The following is a 20,943-nucleotide window of genomic DNA, read 5'->3' as shown; positions in this document are numbered from 1 at the left end:
AGTGTTTAGACACCACTTTTACCCAATTTGTCCCGAAACAGGCTAACACCTAGAAAACATTGATTCGAAGAAGTAAACAGCTTTGTTACTGTTTCTAGGGTCAGAATTTGTGACAATCCAATGCATTTGACTAGTTGTTAGAGTTCAGGATGAATTTGGAGTGTTTAGACAACACTTAAATCCGTTTTATCCCAAAACTGGCTAAAACCGGGTAAACAGGATAAAACCGAGAGAAAACATTGATTCGAAGCAGTAAACAGCTATGTTGCTCTTTCTAGGGTCAAAATATGTAACAATCCAATGCATTTGACTAATTATAAGAGTTCGAGTTGAATTTGGAGTGTTTAGACAACACTTAAACCCGTTTTATCCCAAAACAGGCTTAAACCGAGAAAACATTGACTCGAAGCAGTAAACAGCCTTTTTAAGGTTTATATGGTCAGAATGTGTGACATTCCAATGCATTTGACTAATTGTAAGAGTTCGGAATGAATTTGGAGTGTTTAGACAACACTTAAACCCGTTTTATCCCCAAACAGGCTTAAACCGAGTAAACAGGCTAAAACCGAGAGAAAACATTGATTCAAAGAAGTAAACAGCTATGTTACTCTTTCTCGGGTCAAAATATGTAACAATCCAATGCATTTGACTAATTATAAGAGTTTGGGTTGAATTTGGAGTGTTTAGACACCACTTTTACCCATTTTGTCCCGAACCAGGCTAAAACCAAGAAAACATTGATTCGAAGAAGTTAACAGTTTTGTTACTGTTTCTAGGGTCAGATTGTGTGACAATCCAATGCATTTTACTAATTTTAAGAGTTCGGGATGAATTTGGAGTGTTTAGACAACCATTAAACCCGTTTTATCCCAAAACATGCTAAAACCGAGTAAACATGCTAAAACCGAGAGAAAACATTGATTCAAAGCAGTAAACAGCTATGTTACTCTTTCTAGGGTCAAAATATGTAACAATCCAATGCATTTGACTAATTATAAGAGTTCGGGTTGAATATGGAGTGTTTAGACACCACTTTTACCCATTTTGTCCCGAAACAGGCTAACACCGAGAAAACATTGATTCGAAGAAGTAAACAGCTTTGTTACTGTTTCTAGGGTCAGAATTTGTGACAATCCAATGCATTTTACTAATTGTTAGTGTTCGGGATGAATTTGGAGTGTTTAGACAACACTTAAATCCGTTTTATCCCAAAACAGGCTAAAATCGAGTAAACAGGCTAAAACCGAGAGAAAACATTGATTCAAAGAAGTAAACAGCTATGTTACTCTTTCTAGGGTCAAAATATGTAACAATCCAATGCATTTGACTAATTATAAGAGTTCGGGTTGAATTTGGAGTGTGTAGACACCACTTTTACCCAATTTGTCCCGAAACAGGCTAACACCGAGAAAACTTTGATTCGAAGAAGTTAACAGCTTTGTTACTGTTTCTAGGGTCAGATTGTGTGACAATCCAATGCATTTTACTAATTTTAAGAGTTCGGGATGAATTTGGAGTGTTTAGACAACCTTTAAACCCGTTTTATCCCAAAACAGGTTAAAACCGAGTAAACAGGGTAAAACCGAGAGAAAACATTGATTCAAAGCAGTAAACAGCTATGTTACTCTTTCTAGGGTCAAAATATGTAACAATCCAATGCATTTGACTAATTATAAGAGTTCGGGTTGAATTTGGAGTGTTTAGACACCACTTTTACCCAATTTGTCCCGAAACAGGCTAACACCTAGAAAACATTGATTCGAAGAAGTAAACAGCTTTGTTACTGTTTCTAGGGTCAGAATTTGTGACAATCCAATGCATTTGACTAGTTGTTAGAGTTCAGGATGAATTTGGAGTGTTTAGACAACACTTAAATCCGTTTTATCCCAAAACTGGCTAAAACCGGGTAAACAGGATAAAACCGAGAGAAAACATTGATTCGAAGCAGTAAACAGCTATATTACTATTTTTAGAATCAATGCATTTGACTAATTATAAGAGTTCTTGTTGAATTTGGAGTGTTTAGACACCACTTTTACCCAATTTGTCCCGAAACAGGCTAACACCGAGAAAACATTGATTCGAAGAAGTAAACAGCTTTGTTACTGTTTCTAGGGTCAGAATTTGTGACAATCCAATGCATTTGACTAATTGTTAGAGTTCGGGATGAATTTGGAGTGTTTAGACAACACTTAAATCCATTTTATCCCAAAACAGGCTAAAACCGGGTAAACAGGATAAAACCGAGAGAAAACATTGATTCGAAGCAGTAAACAGCTATGTTGCTCTTTCTAGGGTCAAAATATGTAACAATCCAATGCATTTGACTAATTATAAGAGTTCGAGTTGAATTTGGAGTGTTTAGACAACACTTAAACCCGTTTTATCCCAAAACAGGCTTAAACCAAGAAAACATTGACTCGAAGCAGTAAACAGCTTTTTTAAGGTTTATATGGTCAGAATGTGTGACATTCCAATGCATTTGACTAATTGTAAGAGTTCGGAATGAATTTGGAGTGTTTAGACAACACTTAAACCCGTTTTATCCCCAAACAGGCTTAAACCGAGTAAACAGGCTAAAACCGAGAGAAAACATTGATTCAAAGAAGTAAACAGCTATGTTACTCTTTCTCGGGTCAAAATATGTAACAATCCAATGCATTTGACTAATTATAAGAGTTTGGGTTGAATTTGGAGTGTTTAGACACCACTTTTACCCATTTTGTCCCGAAACAGGCTAACACCGAGAAAACATTGATTCGAAGAAGTTAACAGCTTTGTTACTGTTTCTAGGGTCAGATTGTGTGACAATCCAATGCATTTTACTAATTTTTAGAGTTCGGGATGAATTTGGAGTGTTTAGACAACCCTTAAACCCGTTTTATCCCAAAACAGGTTAAAACCGAGTAAACAGGGTAAAACCGAGAGAAAACATTGATTCAAAGCAGTAAACAGCTATGTTACTATTTTTAGGGTCAAAATATGAAACAATCCAATGCATTTGACTAATTATAAGAGTTCGGGTTGAATTTGGAGTGTTTAGACACCACTTTTACCCATTTTGTCCCGAAACAGGCTAAAACCAAGAAAACATTGATTCGAAGAAGTTAACAGATTTGTTACTGTTTCTAGGGTCAGATTGTGTGACAATCCAATGCATTTTACTAATTTTAAGAGTTCGTGATGAATTTGGAGTGTTTAGACAACCATTAAAACCTGTTTTATCCCAAAACATGCTAAAACCGAGTAAACAGGCTAAAACCGAGAGAAAACATTGATTCAAAGCAGTAAACAGCTATGTTACTCTTTCTAGGGTCAAAATATGTAACAATCCAGTGTATTTGACTAATTATAAGAGTTCGGGTTGAATTTGGAGTGTTTAGACACCACTTTTACCCAATTTGTCCCGAAACAGGCTAACACCGAGAAAACATTGATTCAAAGAAGTAAACAGCTATGTTACTCTTTCTCGGGTCAAAATATGTAACAATCCAATGCATTTGACTAATTATAAGAGTTTGGGTTGAATTTGGAGTGTTTAGACACCACTTTTACCCATTTTGTCCCGAACCAGGCTAAAACCGAGAAAACATTGATTCGAAGAAGTTAACAGCTTTGTTACTGTTTCTAGGGTCAGATTGTGTGACAATCCAATGCATTTTACTAATTTTTAGAGTTCGGGATGAATTTGGAGTGTTTAGACAACCCTTAAACCCGTTTTATCCCAAAACAGGTTAAAACCGAGTAAACAGGGTAAAACCGAGAGAAAACATTGATTCAAAGCAGTAAACAGCTATGTTACTATTTTTTGTTGGGATTTATGAGACAAAGCTCACAAGAGAGGGTAGACAAACACTTGGTGAATGAATCCCCCTTTACCCACAACAAACTAACTCATTCTCAAGGAGGAGGAGAGAACATCAACTTGTGATGAACCCCCCATAAACAAGCTAGATAGAACCCAAATACTAGAGAGTAAGCGGATCCTAACTAGGAGAAGCACTAGTTTGAGACTTATCCTCTTCTAGTATCACAACACTTAGAGTTTGTGTACTTAGGAGAAGGAGGATTAAGAATCAGTAATCTAGGCTAAGTAAAGCAGTAAATAAGAAGACTTTAGGTGAGATTTGGGAAGAGAATAGGCTGCCTTAAGGGCAGCCTCTAACCGTTTACCCCTAGGCTCTCTACATTGCTAATAAGAACATAAACACTTGTGTAGAGAGGAGAAGATGGGAAACGGATTCTCTTAGTATTAGATAATGTTGTGTTGTATTTTACATATGAGAGATTATACATTAATATAGGAGAAGAGGGTCATATGACCGTTAGACACAAAGAGAGAAGAAGAAGGTGATAGGGACGTTCTCAATTCAACTTGGTGAAAGCGACTTCCTTCCTTCACCAAACGCTCACGTGAATCTTCTTCTTTATGGGCCTCTCTCCCTTGTAAGGCCTCGTTTTCCTTTCTCCCAAGCCTCTCAAACTCGGCCTCTCTATCTACTGGACCGAGCGCAGGCCTAAGGGCCGAGACCGTACGGACGGGCCTTCTCTTCATCGTACGGACGGGCCTTCTCTTCATCGTACGGACGGGCCTGTACGGACGGGCCTTCTCTTCAATGTGTTCACGGCCTAACTGGCCGCTCACCGGACATGGGTCCGTTCACGGACACGGTACATGGTACCTCACGGACACGGACATGGTACCTCACGGACACGGACATGGCCGCACCGGCCTTTACATGGCCTTTCCGGCCTTTCTTCTCTTCTTCCAAGGCTCGGCCTTACCGGCCTCTCCTCTCTCCTCCTTGGTACATTCTAATACTCCCCCGCACGCTTGATCGGTGGGACACCATGGGGACCAAAGATCAAGCGTGGACACGTGAGGACTACCTCATTAAAAACCTTAACAAAGAAAACCACTTGGGAGAAAACTTTGTTAAGTAAAAAGAGTGTAGTCTCCACGTTCCTTGATGTCGCAATGATCTTGGTTTGTCAAGAACCAGCTCTCTTCTCTTTAAGCCTTTGAACCGCTACACTTCCTTAGCCCTCCTTGCCTTTAGCACATTCCTTATGATCTCCATCCTTGCGCCTTTAGAGTTTCTTTGAGGCTCTCATAGTCTCCTTTACCCTTAAACAAGTGATAAAGAAGAAAAGAATAAGTGTTTGCTATGAGGAATATCAAAGGAAAAATTCTAAAAGTGTGACAATTTAAGAAAACATATTAAAGACTAAAGACTAGTAATGAAACTAAGGTAATGAATTTATGAATTAAAATAGAGAAGAGTTTAGAGCACAGCCTTTATGGTGTTTTGATGGATAGGAGGGAGAGAGTTGATCACTGTTGCGGTTTGGAATTCTTCCTTGAGACCGCTCCTCTAACCATGGTTTTAAACCCGGTCAGTTTTATTTGTCAGACTGACACATGCCCACTGAATCGGACATAACTTTCGAACGGCTGCTCGGATTGGTATGATTCCACTTCCACTGGCAAGATGACTCTGTGGTCTCGAACTTTAATGAAGAACGCGGAAGCCGAATCGCAGTGGAAGGGTTTCGTCCGAGTCGATCTTTGAGACGCTTCGGCTGAGCTTTAAGTAAAAACTTTTGCTTGTGGCCGAGCAGAATCTGTGAGGTACGGTCTGAAGTCACTTGATCTCCCCCGTAACCTTTACTTGATGATGGGCTGAAACCTCATCACCTCAGTTGAAGCCTTGTGCATCACCGTTCTTGTGCACATCCAATCAACAGTTGAAACCTTGTGCATCACCTTTCCTAAAGACCATTGTGCACATCCGATCAACAACTTGGCACTAACACACATGCTCTTGGACTGATTCATCACCTTCCACCAGCTTAACAAAGACTTGGTGGCCCTTGGTTCTAACTCCAGGCATTGTGCTGCGCTCTTACATGGCTATCTTGTAGCCTTCAACCTCGCCACTTCTTCTTCTTGAGATAGTAGGCGAGCTCCACACAATCTTCAAGGCTGAAGCTGAAACCAAATTCAATGGAACAGATTCTAAACAAGAGATTGTTAGAGATTAGAGTATAGAGAATATTACTGAAATTAAATAGAGAATTTAGAGAATTAATAAGAGTATATATGGAGAATAGAAAGTGAGAGTATAAGGGAGAGTATTGGCGGTAGTATAAGATGAATGGAGAGTAGAATAGAGAATCTGCTCAAGAGTTCTTATGGACAGAGTTTAACTCTGTTTTCTTGAGTTGAAAGAAGCTTTGACAGCCAAGAACATCCAAGAAGACAATCTCTTTTGGTGCTTTAATGGCTGAAACACAATGGACCTTATGGAAAATTAGTTTCTCCAAAGGTTTAACAACAAAACTCCTTGTAGAATCACTTAAACAAGTGTTCTTCAAGAGATTAAGGCTTTAGATCCACGAAGATAACATATAGAAGATGTTTTTCGTGGTCCCAAGCAAAGAAGAAACAACAAAAGCCTTTGGAACAGCCTATTGTCCAACGGTTAAAAGAATGCATCTTTGAACAGCTTTAGTCTAGTTGACCAAGCGGACATGAGATGCGAAAATTAAGATCTCTTTCTTCTTCAAGCTTGAATCTGGACACACCATAGGGCCAGAAACAAAGCTTTCTCAACATTGAGAAGAAGAAGTAGCGATTTAGTAATTAAGCCTTTAAAGGAAATTTAACAAAAGCAAAATCAAACCTTTAGAGGAAAATTAACTAAATCCTAAGAGAGCTAAATCCTAAGAATTTCGTGGCTCATACAAGCACACAAGAACCGTGAATCCTCACCATGAACAACACAATTTGCTCAATGGTTCATCACTTCCCACACATCCCAAAATAAACAAAGCTATTACCAAATCGGTAAAGCTTAAGGATGGGGCTTGTAAAATCGATTTCTTTCCACACACTTGGTCTACAAATTCTAACAAGACAAGAGACCAAGCTTACTCAACAATGAGCTGCTAGAGAATCGATTTAATCAACAAAAGCAAAATTAAAGCTTTAAAGAAACTAAGCTAAGCGATTTAACACCTAAGCAAAGTCTAAAACTTTAACTAAGCTAACTCCTAAGAAAACGACTTTGAGAATGAGATTAAATCACCAAGAACAGAACCTGCTCTGATACCATGTTGGGATTTATGAGACAAAGCTCACAAGAGAGGGTAGACAAACACTTGGTGAATGAATCCCCCTTTACCCACAACAAACTAACTCATTCTCAAGGAGGAGGAGAGAACATCAACTTGTGATGAACCCCCCATAAACAAGCTAGATAGAACCCAAATACTAGAGAGTAAGCGGATCCTAACTAGGAGAAGCACTAGTTTGAGACTTATCCTCTTCTAGTATCACAACACTTAGAGTTTGTGTACTTAGGAGAAGGAGGATTAAGAATCAGTAATCTAGGCTAAGTAAAGCAGTAAATAAGAAGACTTTAGGTGAGATTTGGGAAGAGAATAGGCTGCCTTAAGGGCAGCCTCTAACCGTTTACCCCTAGGCTCTCTACATTGCTAATAAGAACATAAACACTTGTGTAGAGAGGAGAAGATGGGAAACGGATTCTCTTAGTATTAGATAATGTTGTGTTGTATTTTACATATGAGAGATTATACATTAATATAGGAGAAGAGGGTCATATGACCGTTAGACACAAAGAGAGAAGAAGAAGGTGATAGGGACGTTCTCAATTCAACTTGGTGAAAGCGACTTCCTTCCTTCACCAAACGCTCACGTGAATCTTCTTCTTTATGGGCCTCTCTCCCTTGTAAGGCCTCGTTTTCCTTTCTCCCAAGCCTCTCAAACTCGGCCTCTCTATCTACTGGACCGAGCGCAGGCCTAAGGGCCGAGACCGTACGGACGGGCCTTCTCTTCATCGTACGGACGGGCCTTCTCTTCATCGTACGGACGGGCCTGTACGGACGGGCCTTCTCTTCAATGTGTTCACGGCCTAACTGGCCGCTCACCGGACATGGGTCCGTTCACGGACACGGTACATGGTACCTCACGGACACGGACATGGTACCTCACGGACACGGACATGGCCGCACCGGCCTTTACATGGCCTTTCCGGCCTTTCTTCTCTTCTTCCAAGGCTCGGCCTTACCGGCCTCTCCTCTCTCCTCCTTGGTACATTCTAATATTTTTAGGGTCAAAATATGAAACAATCCAATGCATTTGACTAATTATAAGAGTTCGGGTTGAATTTGGAGTGTTTAGACACCACTTTTACCCATTTTGTCCCGAAACAGGCTAAAACCAAGAAAACATTGATTCGAAGAAGTTAACAGATTTGTTACTGTTTCAAGGGTCAGATTGTGTGACAATCCAATGCATTTTACTAATTTTAAGAGTTCGTGATGAATTTGGAGTGTTTAGACAACCATTAAACCCGTTTTATCCCAAAACATGCTAAAACCGAGTAAACAGGCTAAAACCGAGAGAAAACATTGATTCAAAGCAGTAAACAGCTATGTTACTCTTTCTAGGGTCAAAATATGTAACAATCCAATGTATTTGACTAATTATAAGAGTTCGGGTTGAATTTGGAGTGTTTAGACACCACTTTTACCCAATTTGTCCCGAAACAGGCTAACACCGAGAAAACATTGTTTCGAAGAAGTAAACAGCTTTGTTACTGTTTCTAGGGTCAGAATTTGTGACAATCCAATGCATTTGACTAATTGTTAGAGTTCGGGATGAATTTGGAGTGTTTAGACAACACTTAAATCCATTTTATCCCAAAACAGGCTAAAACCGGGTAAACAGGATAAAACCGAGAGAAAATATTGATTCGAAGCAGTAAACAGCTATGTTGCTCTTTCTAGGGTCAAAATATGTAACAATCCAATGCATTTGACTAATTATAAGAGTTCGGGTTGAATTTGGAGTGTTTAGACACCACTTTTACCCATTTTGTCCCGAAACAGGCTAACACCTAGAAAACATTGATTCGAAGAAGTAAACAGCTTTGTTACTGTTTCTAGGGTCAGAATTTGTGAAAATCCAATGCATTTGACTAATTGTTAGAGTTCAGGATGAATTTGGAGTGTTTAGACAACACTTAAATCCGTTTTATCCCAAAACTGGCTAAAACCGGGTAAACAGGATAAAACCGAGAGAAAACATTGATTCGAAGCAGTAAACAGCTATATTACTATTTTTAGGGTCAAAATATGAAACAATCCAATGCATTTGACTAATTATAAGAGTTCGGGTTGAATTTGGAGTGTTTAGACACCACTTTTACCCAATTTGTCCCGAAACAGGCTAACACCTAGAAAACATTGATTCGAAGAAGTAAACAGCTTTGTTACTGTTTCTAGGGTCAGAATTTGTGACAATCCAATGCATTTGACTAATTGTTAGTGTTCGGGATGAATTTGGAGTGTTTAGACAACACTTAAATCCGTTTTATCCCAAAACAGGCTAAAATCGAGTAAACAGGCTAAAACCGAGAGAAAACATTGATTCAAAGAATTAAACAGCTATGTTACTCTTTCTAGGGTCAAAATATGTAACAATCCAATGCATTTGACTAATTATAAGAGTTCGGGTTGAATTTGGAGTGTTTAGACACCACTTTTACCCATTTTGTCCCGAAACAGGCTAAAACCAAGAAAACATTGATTCGAAGAAGTTAACAGCTTTGTTACTGTTTCTAGGGTCAGATTGTGTGACAATCCAATGCATTTTACTAATTTTTAGAGTTCGGGATGAATTGGGAGTGTTTAGACAACCCTTAAACCCGTTTTATCCCAAAACAGGTTAAAACCGAGTAAACAGGGTAAAACCGAGAGAAAACATTGATTCAAAGCAGTAAACAGCTATGTTACTCTTTCTAGGGTCAAAATATGTAACAATCCAATGCATTTGACTAATTATAAGAGTTCGGGATGAATATGGAGTGTTTAGACACCACTTTTACCCATTTTGTCCCGAAGCAGGCTAACACCGAGAAAACATTGATTCGAAGAAGTAAACAGCTTTGTTACTGTTTCTAGGGTCAGAATTTGTGACAATCCAATGCATTTTACTAATTGTTAGTGTTCGGGATGAATTTGGAGTGTTTAGACAACACTTAAATCCATTTTATCCCAAAACAGGTTAAAACCGAGTAAACAGGGTAAAACCGAGAGAAAACATTGATTCAAAGCAGTAAACAGCTATGTTACTCTTTCTAGAGTCAAAATATGTAACAATCCAATGCATTTGACTAATTATAAGAGTTCGGGTTGAATTTGGAGTGTTTAGACACCACTTTTACCCATTTTGTCCCGAAACAGGCTAACACCGAGAAAACATTGATTCGAAGAAGTTAACAGCTTTGTTACTGTTTCTAGGGTCAGAATTTGTGACAATCCAATGCATTTTACTTATTGTTAGAGTTCGGGAAGAATTTGGAGTGTTTAGACAACCCTTAAATCCGTTTTATCCCAAAACAGGTTAAAACCGAGTAAACAGGGTAAAACCGAGAGAAAACATTGATTCAAAGCAGAAAACAGCTATGTTACTATTTTTAGGGTCAAAATATGAAACAATCCAATGCATTTGACTAATTATAAGAGTTCGGGTTGAATTTGGAGTGTTTAGACACCACTTTTACCCATTTTGTCCCGAAACAGGCTAAACCCAAGAAAACATTGATTCAAAGAAGTTAACAGTTTTGTTACTGTTTCTAGGGTCAGATTGTGTGACAATCCAATGCATTTTACTAATTTTAAGAGTTCGGGATGAATTTGGAGTGTTTAGACAACCATTAAACCCGTTTTATCCCAAAACATGCTAAAACCGAGTAAACAGGCTAAAACCGAGAGAAAACATTGATTCAAAGCAGTAAACAGCTATGTTACTCTTTCTAGGGTCAAAATATGTAACAATCCAGTGTATTTGACTAATTATAAGAGTTCGGGTTGAATTTGGAGTGTTTAGACACCACTTTTACCCAATTTGTCCCGAAACAGGCTAACACCGAGAAAACATTGATTCAAAGAAGTAAACAGCTATGTTACTCTTTCTTGGGTCAAAATATGTAACAATCCAATGCATTTGACTAATTATAAGAGTTTGGGTTGAATTTGGAGTGTTTAGACACCACTTTTACCCATTTTGTCCCGAACCAGGCTAAAACCGAGAAAACATTGATTCGAAGAAGTTAACAGCTTTGTTACTGTTTCTAGGGTCAGATTGTGTGACAATCCAATGCATTTTACTAATTTTTAGAGTTCGGGATGAATTTGGAGTGTTTAGACAACCCTTAAACCCGTTTTATCCCAAAACAGGTTAAAACCGAGTAAACAGGGTAAAACCGAGAGAAAACATTGATTCAAAGCAGTAAACAGCTATGTTACTATTTTTAGGGTCAAAATATGAAACAATCCAATGCATTTGACTAATTATAAGAGTTCGGGTTGAATTTGGAGTGTTTAGACACCACTTTTACCCATTTTGTCCCGAAACAGGCTAAAACCAAGAAAACATTGATTCGAAGAAGTTAACAGATTTGTTACTGTTTCTAGGGTCAGATTGTGTGACAATCCAATGCATTTTACTAATTTTAAGAGTTCGTGATGAATTTGGAGTGTTTAGACAACCATTAAACCCGTTTTATCCCAAAACATGCTAAAACCGAGTAAACAGGCTAAAACCGAGAGAAAACATTGATTCAAAGCAGTAAACAGCTATGTTACTCTTTCTAGGGTCAAAATATGTAACAATCCAATGTATTTGACTAATTATAAGAGTTCGGGTTGAATTTGGAGTGTTTAGACACCACTTTTACCCAATTTGTCCCGAAACAGGCTAACACCGAGAAAACATTGTTTCGAAGAAGTAAACAGCTTTGTTACTGTTTCTAGGGTCAGAATTTGTGACAATCCAATGCATTTGACTAATTGTTAGAGTTCGGGATGAATTTGGAGTGTTTAGACAACACTTAAATCCATTTTATCCCAAAACAGGCTAAAACCGGGTAAACAGGATAAAACCGAGAGAAAATATTGATTCGAAGCAGTAAACAGCTATGTTGCTCTTTCTAGGGTCAAAATATGTAACAATCCAATGCATTTGACTAATTATAAGAGTTCGGGTTGAATTTGGAGTGTTTAGACACCACTTTTACCCATTTTGTCCCGAAACAGGCTAACACCTAGAAAACATTGATTCGAAGAAGTAAACAGCTTTGTTACTGTTTCTAGGGTCAGAATTTGTGAAAATCCAATGCATTTGACTAATTGTTAGAGTTCAGGATGAATTTGGAGTGTTTAGACAACACTTAAATCCGTTTTATCCCAAAACTGGCTAAAACCGGGTAAACAGGATAAAACCGAGAGAAAACATTGATTCGAAGCAGTAAACAGCTATATTACTATTTTTAGGGTCAAAATATGAAACAATCCAATGCATTTGACTAATTATAAGAGTTCGGGTTGAATTTGGAGTGTTTAGACACCACTTTTACCCAATTTGTCCCGAAACAGGCTAACACCTAGAAAACATTGATTCGAAGAAGTAAACAGCTTTGTTACTGTTTCTAGGGTCAGAATTTGTGACAATCCAATGCATTTGACTAATTGTTAGTGTTCGGGATGAATTTGGAGTGTTTAGACAACACTTAAATCCGTTTTATCCCAAAACAGGCTAAAATCGAGTAAACAGGCTAAAACCGAGAGAAAACATTGATTCAAAGAATTAAACAGCTATGTTACTCTTTCTAGGGTCAAAATATGTAACAATCCAATGCATTTGACTAATTATAAGAGTTCGGGTTGAATTTGGAGTGTTTAGACACCACTTTTACCCATTTTGTCCCGAAACAGGCTAAAACCGAGAAAACATTGATTCGAAGAAGTTAACAGCTTTGTTACTGTTTCTAGGGTCAGATTGTGTGACAATCCAATGCATTTTACTAATTTTTAGAGTTCGGGATGAATTGGGAGTGTTTAGACAACCCTTAAACCCGTTTTATCCCAAAACAGGTTAAAACCGAGTAAACAGGGTAAAACCGAGAGAAAACATTGATTCAAAGCAGTAAACAGCTATGTTACTCTTTCTAGGGTCAAAATATGTAACAATCCAATGCATTTGACTAATTATAAGAGTTCGGGATGAATATGGAGTGTTTAGACACCACTTTTACCCATTTTGTCCCGAAGCAGGCTAACACCGAGAAAACATTGATTCGAAGAAGTAAACAGCTTTGTTACTGTTTCTAGGGTCAGAATTTGTGACAATCCAATGCATTTTACTAATTGTTAGTGTTCGGGATGAATTTGGAGTGTTTAGACAACACTTAAATCCATTTTATCCCAAAACAGGTTAAAACCGAGTAAACAGGGTAAAACCGAGAGAAAACATTGATTCAAAGCAGTAAACAGCTATGTTACTCTTTCTAGAGTCAAAATATGTAACAATCCAATGCATTTGACTAATTATAAGAGTTCGGGTTGAATTTGGAGTGTTTAGACACCACTTTTACCCATTTTGTCCCGAAACAGGCTAACACCGAGAAAACATTGATTCGAAGAAGTTAACAGCTTTGTTACTGTTTCTAGGGTCAGAATTTGTGACAATCCAATGCATTTTACTTATTGTTAGAGTTCGGGAAGAATTTGGAGTGTTTAGACAACCCTTAAATCCGTTTTATCCCAAAACAGGTTAAAACCGAGTAAACAGGGTAAAACCGAGAGAAAACATTGATTCAAAGCAGTAAACAGCTATGTTACTATTTTTAGGGTCAAAATATGAAACAATCCAATGCATTTGACTAATTATAAGAGTTCGGGTTGAATTTGGAGTGTTTAGACACCACTTTTACCCATTTTGTCCCGAAACAGGCTAAACCCAAGAAAACATTGATTCAAAGAAGTTAACAGTTTTGTTACTGTTTCTAGGGTCAGATTGTGTGACAATCCAATGCATTTTACTAATTTTAAGAGTTCGGGATGAATTTGGAGTGTTTAGACAACCATTAAACCCGTTTTATCCCAAAACATGCTAAAACCGAGTAAACATGCTAAAACCGAGAGAAAACATTGATTCAAAGCAGTAAACAGCTATGTTACTCTTTCTAGGGTCAAAATATGTAACAATCCAATGCATTTGACTAATTATAAGAGTTCGGGTTGAATATGGAGTGTTTAGACACCACTTTTACCCATTTTGTCCCGAAACAGGCTAACACCGAGAAAACATTGATTCGAAGAAGTAAACAGCTTTGTTACTGTTTCTAGGGTCAGAATTTGTGACAATCCAATGCATTTTACTAATTGTTAGTGTTCGGGATGAATTTGGAGTGTTTAGACAACACTTAAATCCGTTTTATCCCAAAACAGGCTAAAATCGAGTAAACAGGCTAAAACCGAGAGAAAACATTGATTCAAAGAAGTAAACAGCTATGTTACTCTTTCTAGGGTCAAAATATGTAACAATCCAATGCATTTGACTAATGATAAGAGTTCGGGTTGAATTTGGAGTGTGTAGACACCACTTTTACCCAATTTGTCCCGAAACAGGCTAACACCGAGAAAACATTGATTCGAAGAAGTTAACAGCTTTGTTACTGTTTCTAGGGTCAGATTGTGTGACAATCCAATGCATTTTACTAATTTTAAGAGTTCGGGATGAATTTGGAGTGTTTAGACAACCTTTAAACCCGTTTTATCCCAAAACAGGTTAAAACCGAGTAAACAGGGTAAAACCGAGAGAAAACATTGATTCAAAGCAGTAAACAGCTATGTTACTCTTTCTAGGGTCAAAATATGTAACAATCCAATGCATTTGACTAATTATAAGAGTTCGGGTTGAATTTGGAGTGTTTAGACACCACTTTTACCCAATTTGTCCCGAAACAGGCTAACACCTAGAAAACATTGATTCGAAGAAGTAAACAGCTTTGTTACTGTTTCTAGGGTCAGAATTTGTGACAATCCAATGCATTTGACTAGTTGTTAGAGTTCAGGATGAATTTGGAGTGTTTAGACAACACTTAAATCCGTTTTATCCCAAAACTGGCTAAAACCGGGTAAACAGGATAAAACCGAGAGAAAACATTGATTCGAAGCAGTAAACAGCTATATTACTATTTTTAGAATCAATGCATTTGACTAATTATAAGAGTTCTTGTTGAATTTGGAGTGTTTAGACACCACTTTTACCCAATTTGTCCCGAAACAGGCTAACACCGAGAAAACATTGATTCGAAGAAGTAAACAGCTTTGTTACTGTTTCTAGGGTCAGAATTTGTGACAATCCAATGCATTTGACTAATTGTTAGAGTTCGGGATGAATTTGGAGTGTTTAGACAACACTTAAATCCATTTTATCCCAAAACAGGCTAAAACCGGGTAAACAGGATAAAACCGAGAGAAAACATTGATTCGAAGCAGTAAACAGCTATGTTGCTCTTTCTAGGGTCAAAATATGTAACAATCCAATGCATTTGACTAATTATAAGAGTTCGAGTTGAATTTGGAGTGTTTAGACAACACTTAAACCCGTTTTATCCCAAAACAGGCTTAAACCGAGAAAACATTGACTCGAAGCAGTAAACAGCTTTTTTAAGGTTTATATGGTCAGAATGTGTGACATTCCAATGCATTTGACTAATTGTAAGAGTTCGGAATGAATTTGGAGTGTTTAGACAACACTTAAACCCGTTTTATCCCCAAACAGGCTTAAACCGAGTAAACAGGCTAAAACCGAGAGAAAACATTGATTCAAAGAAGTAAACAGCTATGTTACTCTTTCTCGGGTCAAAATATGTAACAATCCAATGCATTTGACTAATTATAAGAGTTTGGGTTGAATTTGGAGTGTTTAGACACCACTTTTACCCATTTTGTCCCGAACCAGGCTAAAACCGAGAAAACATTGATTCGAAGAAGTTAACAGCTTTGTTACTGTTTCTAGGGTCAGATTGTGTGACAATCCAATGCATTTTACTTATTGTTAGAGTTCCGGATGAATTTGGAGTGTTTAGACAACCCTTAAACCCGTTTTATCCCAAAACAGGTTAAAACCGAGTAAACAGGGTAAAACCGAGAGAAAACATTGATTCAAAGCAGTAAACAGCTATGTTACTATTTTTAGGGTCAAAATATGAAACAATCCAATGCATTTGACTAATTATAAGAGTTCGGGTTGAATTTGGAGTGTTTAGACACCACTTTTACCCATTTTGTCCCGAAACAGGCTAAAACCAAGAAAACATTGATTCGAAGAAGTTAACAGATTTGTTACTGTTTCTAGGGTCAGATTGTGTGACAATCCAATGCATTTTACTAATTTTAAGAGTTCGTGATGAATTTGGAGTGTTTAGACAACCATTAAACCCGTTTTATCCCAAAACATGCTAAAACCGAGTAAACAGGCTAAAACCGAGAGAAAACATTGATTCAAAGCAGTAAACAGCTATGTTACTCTTTCTAGGGTCAAAATATGTAACAATCCAATGTATTTGACTAATTATAAGAGTTCGGGTTGAATTTGGAGTGTTTAGACACCACTTTTACCCAATTTGTCCCGAAACAGGCTAACACCGAGAAAACATTGATTCGAAGAAGTAAACAGCTTTGTTACTGTTTCTAGGGTCAGAATTTGTGACAATCCAATGCATTTGACTAATTGTTAGAGTTCGGGATGAATTTGGAGTGTTTAGACAACACTTAAATCCATTTTATCCCAAAACAGGCTAAAACCGGGTAAACAGGATAAAACCGAGAGAAAACATTGATTCGAAGCAGTAAACAGCTATGTTGCTCTTTCTAGGGTCAAAATATGTAACAATCCAATGCATTTGACTAATTATAAGAGTTCGAGTTGAATTTGGAGTGTTTAGACAACACTTAAACCCGTTTTATCCCAAAACAGGCTTAAACCGAGAAAACATTGACTCGAAGCAGTAAACAGCTTTTTTAAGGTTTATATGGTCAGAATGTGTGACATTCCAATGCATTTGACTTATTGTAAGAGTTCGGAATGAATTTGGAGTGTTTAGACAACACTTAAACCCGTTTTATCCCCAAACAGGCTTAAACCGAGTAAACAGGCTAAAACCGAGAGAAAACATTGATTCAAAGAAGTAAACAGCTATGTTACTCTTTCTCGGGTCAAAATATGTAACAATCCAATGCATTTGACTAATTATAAGAGTTTGGGTTGAATTTGGAGTGTTTAGACACCACTTTTACCCATTTTGTCCCGAAACATGCTAACACCGAGAAAACATTGATTCGAAGAAGTTAACAGCTTTGTTACTGTTTCTAGGGTCAGATTGTGTGACAATCCAATGCATTTTACTAATTTTTAGAGTTCGGGATGAATTTGGAGTGTTTAGACAACCATTAAACCCGTTTTATCCCAAAACATGCTAAAACCGAGTAAACAGGCTAAAACCGAGAGAAAACATTGATTCAAAGCAGTAAACAGCTATGTTACTCTTTCTAGGGTCAAAATATGTAACAATCCAATGCATTTGACTAATTATAAGAGTTCGGGTTGAATTTGGAGTGTTTAGACACCACTTTTACCCAATTTGTCCCGAAACAGGCTAACACCTAGAAAACATTGATTCGAAGAAGTAAACAGCTTTGTTACTGTTTCTAGGGTCAGAATTTGTGACAATCCAATGCATTTGACTAGTTGTTAGAGTTCAGGATGAATTTGGAGTGTTTAGACAACACTTAAATCCGTTTTATCCCAAAACTGGCTAAAACCGGGTAAACAGGATAAAACCGAGAGAAAACATTGATTCGAAGCAGTAAACAGCTATATTACTATTTTTAGGGTCAAAATATGAAACAATCCAATGCATTTGACTAATTATAAGAGTTCGGGTTGAATTTGGAGTGTTTAGACAACACTTAAACCCGTTTTATCCCAAAACAGGCTTAAACCGAGAAAACATTGACTCGAAGCAGTAAACAGCTTTTTTAAGGTTTATATGGTCAGAATGTGTGACATTCCAATGCATTTGACTAATTGTTAGAGTTCGGATGAATTTGGAGTGTTTAGACAACACTTAAACCCGTTTTATCCCCAAACAGGCTTAAACCGAGTAAACAGGCTAAAACCGAGAGAAAACGTTGATTCAAAGAAGTAAACAGCTATGTTACTCTTTCTCGGGTCAAAATATGTAACAATCCAATGCATTTGACTAATTATAAGAGTTTGGGTTGAATTTGGAGTGTTTAGACACCACTTTTACCCATTTTGTCCCGAAACAGGCTAAAACCGAAAAAACATTGATTCGAAGAAGTTAACAGCTTTGTTACTGTTTCTAGGGTCAGATTGTGTGACAATCCAATGCATTTTACTAATTTTAAGAGTTCGTGATGAATTTGGAGTGTTTAGACAACCATTAAACCCGTTTTATCCCAAAACATGCTAAAACCGAGTAAACAGGCTAAAACCGAGAGAAAACATTGATTGAAAGCAGTAAACAGCTATGTTACTCTTTCTAGGGTCAAAATATGTAACAATCCAATGCATTTGACTAATTATAAGAGTTCGGGTTGAATTTGGAGTGTTTAGACACCACTTTTACCCAATTTGTCCCGAAACAGGCTAACACCTAGAAAACATTGATTCGAAGAAGTAAATATTAGAGAGTAAGGAGGAAGAGAGAGGAGAGGCCGGTAAGGCCGAGCCTTGAAGGAAGAGGAGAAACGGCCGGTAAGGTCGTGTACACCAAGAGAATGGCCGGAGAGGCCATGGGAGGCATGAGAGCGGCCAGTTAGGCCGCGAACAAGAGAAGAAAGGCCGTGAAGGCCCATGGAGGCACATGTGAGATGTGCCAATCTCGTGTCCGTACGGTCAGCCTTCCCTTATGTCCGTACGGTCGTGCTCTTAGGGCTGCTCTCGGTCCATGTGATGGAAAGGCCGAGTTTGAGTGGCTTAGGAGAAGGAAAACGAGGCCTTATAAGAGAGAGAGGCCCATGAAGAAGAAGAAAGGAAATCGCACAAGGAAAAGAAGGAGAGAATCACGTGTGAGATATGGTGAAGGAAGGAAGTCGCTTTCACCAAGTTGAATTGGGATGTCCCTATCACCTTCTTCTTCTCTCTTTGTGTCTAACGGTCATATGACCTTCTTCTCCTATATTAATGTATAATCTCTCATATGTATAATATCACAATATTATCTAATACTAAGAGAATCCGTTTCCCATCTTCTCCTCTCTACACAAGTGTTTATGTTCTTATTAGCAATGTAGAGAGCCTAGGGGTAAACGGTTAGAGGCTGCCCTTAAGGCAGCCTATTCTCTTCCCAAATCTCACCTAAAGTCTTCTTATTTACTCTTTACTAAGCCTTGTTTATGGGGAGTTCATCACAAGTTGATGTTCTCTCCTCCCCCTTGAGAATGAGTTAGTTTGTTGTGGGTAAAGGGGGATTCATTCACCAAGTGTTTGTCTACCCTCTCTTGTGAGCTTTGTCTCATAAATCCCAACATGGTATCAGAGCAGGTTCTGTTCTTGGTGTTTTAAACTCATTCTCAAAGTCGTTTTCTTAGGAGTTAGCTTAGTTAAAGTTTTAGACTTTGCTTAGGTGTTAAATCGCTTAGCTTAGTTTCTTTAAAGCTTTAATTTTGCTTTTGTTGATTAAATCGATTCTCTAGCAGCTCATTGTTGAGTAAGCTTGGTCTCTTGTCTTGTTAGAATTTGTAGACCAAGTGTGTGGAAAGAAATCGATTTTACAAGCCCCATCCTTAAGCTTTACCGATTTGGTAATAGCTTTGTTTATTTTGGGATGTGTGGGAAGTGATGAACCATTGAGCAAATTGTGTTGTTCATGGTGAGGATTCACGGTTCTTGTGTGCTTGTATGAGCCACGAAATTCTTAGGATTTAGTTCTCTTAGGATTTAGTTAATTTTCCTCTAAAGGTTTAATTTTGCTTTTGTTAAATTTCCTTTAAAGGCTTAATTACTAAATCGCTTCTTCTTCTTCTCAAGGTTGAGAAAGCTTTGTTTCTGGCCATATGGTGTGTCCAGATTCGAATTTGAGGAAGAGAGAGACTTTATTTTAGCATGTATAGCCCGCTTGGTCAAATAGATTCAAGTTGGTTCAAGATGCATTCTTTTAACCGTTGGACAATAGGCTGTTCCAAAGGCTTTTGTTGTTTCTTCTTTGCTTGGGACCACGAAAAACATCTTCTATATGTTATCTTCGTGGATCTAAAGCCTTAATCTCTTGAAGAACACTTGTTTAAGTGATTCTACAAGGAGTTTTGTTGTTAAACCTTTGGAGAAACTAATTTTCCATAAGGTCCATTGTGTTTCAGCCATTAAAGCACCAAAAGAGATTGTCTTCTTGGATGTTCTTGGCTGTCAAAGCTTCTTTCAACTCAAGAAAACAGAGTTAAACTCTGTCCATAAGAATTCTTGAGCAGATTCTCTATTCTACTCTCCATTCATCTTATACTACCGCCAATACTCTCCCTTATACTCTCACTTTCTATTCTCCATATATACTCTTATTAATTCTCTAAATTCTCTATTTAATTTCAGTATTATTCTCTATACTCTAATCTCTAACAATCCCTTGTTTAGAATCTGTTCCATTGATTTTTGGTTTCAGTTTCAGCATTGAAGATTGTGTGGAGCTCGCTCACTATCTCAAGGAGAAGAAGTGGCGAGGTTGAAGGCTACAAGATAGCCATGTAAGAGCGCAGCACAATGCCTGGAGTTAGAACCAAGGGCCACCAAGTCTTTGTTAAGCTGGTGGAAGGTGATGAATCAGTCCAAGAGCATGTGTGTTAGTGCCAAGTTGTTGATCGGATGTGCACAATGGTCTTTAAGAAAGGTGATGCACAAGGTTTCAACTGTTGATTGGATGTGCACAAGAACGGTGATGCACAAGGCTTCAACTGAGGTGATGAGGTTTCAGCCCATCATCAAGTAAAGGTTACGGGGGAGATCAACTATCAAGTGACTTCAGACCGTACCTCACAGATTCTGCTCGG

Source organism: Camelina sativa, chromosome 4, assembly GCF_030686135.1.
Source record: "Camelina sativa cultivar CO46 ecotype springtype chromosome 4, ASM3068613v1".
Classification (NCBI taxonomy): Eukaryota; Viridiplantae; Streptophyta; class Magnoliopsida; order Brassicales; family Brassicaceae; genus Camelina; species Camelina sativa.
The sequence above is the reverse complement of the archived record's forward strand: the minus strand, read 5'-3'. Positions refer to the sequence as shown.